The sequence below is a fragment of the Amblyomma mixtum genome, chromosome 2 (assembly GCF_055824585.1).
Source record: "Amblyomma mixtum isolate Tamu chromosome 2, ASM5582458v1, whole genome shotgun sequence".
NCBI lineage: Eukaryota > Metazoa > Arthropoda > Arachnida > Ixodida > Ixodidae > Amblyomma > Amblyomma mixtum.
Window position 1 is genome coordinate 157,557,682 of NC_143013.1, and position 1,563 is coordinate 157,559,244.

The 1,563-nt window shown below is 45.6% G+C and overlaps 1 pseudogene; it reads left to right on the plus strand.

Annotated features, from left to right (window-relative positions):
- Positions 1-209: 209 nt before the first annotated feature.
- Positions 210-1,188, plus strand: LOC149361380 (uncharacterized; annotated as a pseudogene).
- Positions 1,189-1,563: the final 375 nt, after the last annotated feature.

Here is a 1,563-nt window from a genome sequence, read left to right on the forward strand (position 1 = left end):
TAGCAAGATGCAAGACATGCACAAAAAAAATCCAATTTTCACAAGGCTGTCTCTACTATTTGTTGTAGGTGACCTCCCAACAGGTGCCGTGCCAGTTGTTGCTGTTTCATGTTATATCTGCAGTGAGGAAGTGACCGTTCCGAGTTCTCTCCTTGAAGCCTCTTGAGTAAGCTGAACAAACCTTTCTTTTATCGGAGGAATAATATGCCATGTTGGAGGTGAAAATCAAGATGCTGGAGAAAGAAAATGAGCGGCTGCAGAGGGACAATAAATTTCTGAAAGCTGCGCTAAAGCGTAAACAAGATATTAGAATTTGTGTCCAAGCAGCTCCGTTCTCGGCCCATGCTTTTACAGAGCAGTGTGTTCGGCTGCACACAGATTTGCCTAATAGCGCAACATTTTTGTTTATTGTTATACTGGTGAAAACAGTTGGCATATATGTACCAAGCAGGTGGAAGCTTGCTGATGTGGTGGTTATCGTCCTGATGAAGCTGTGGCTGGCGCTCCTCAGTGCTTACCTTGGCTTTAGGTTTTGCCTGTCGGAAACAGTGGGCAGACTTATGGCCAAGAATATCCCATTACTCTCAAAGAGCTCAAACGCTTTATTGTGTAGCCATCAAAGGATGATGCCAAAATAAATATGCCTATGGTGATGCAGAGAAAAGTACCCAGATTGCATTGCAATAGTTGACTGTACTGAGTGTAGTATCCAGAGTCCTCTGGGCTTCTTGTCACGACCCCAAATATATTTCCACTACAAAGGATCAAACACCATCAAATTTCTGGTGGCAATTACGCCATGTGGCTCACTCAGCTTTCTTTCAAAATTCTGGGCTGGCCGATCCTCGGGCAAAGTCATTGTCACCAGATGCAGCTTTATCGAGCGCTTGGAGACACGTGACGTGGTCCTGGCTGACGGAGGCTTTTTAGCCAATGAGGAGGTAGCAATCCAGGTGGCTGAGTTGGTTATTCCGCCGTTCACTAGAGGCAAAAGCCATCTGCCAGCTAAGGAAACTGAAGAAGCATGGCAGATTTCTAAAGTTGCGGATGCATGTGGAACGTGCAATTGGTCGCATGAAGGTGTTTCATATACTGAGAGACAGAATGCCAATCACACTTGCGAAGTATGCAACTTACATAACGATAATTTGCGCAGCTATCACAAACATGAAGGCACGATTGGCCTAAGTGAGTATTTTGTTCGTACTCCTGACGTCAGGTTGGCTTCCCTAAAACTGCCAAAAAAAATTTAGGGGGCACATTGTAGACCTAAAGGGCGGTGAGGCGAAAGCCTTTAGCGCGGTTTTGCTGCTTGTGTGGCTGATGTGTGGTTAACATGTCCGTTAAGTACACAATTTTTGTGAATCTTAAGTGCTGGAGACACTGGAGGGAATTTGAGAGGCATCCGTCTCATTCGAAGCCTTTCTGCAAACACTCTCCAGCGTCCTAGACTAGAACAACTTCATATGCGTTGGCAGGAAGTAGCGTAACCATTATCGCGCTCGGCAGCGGAATGGAACGATGGTGGTACGAATCCTATCGTGCGCAAAGATTTTTTTCTGC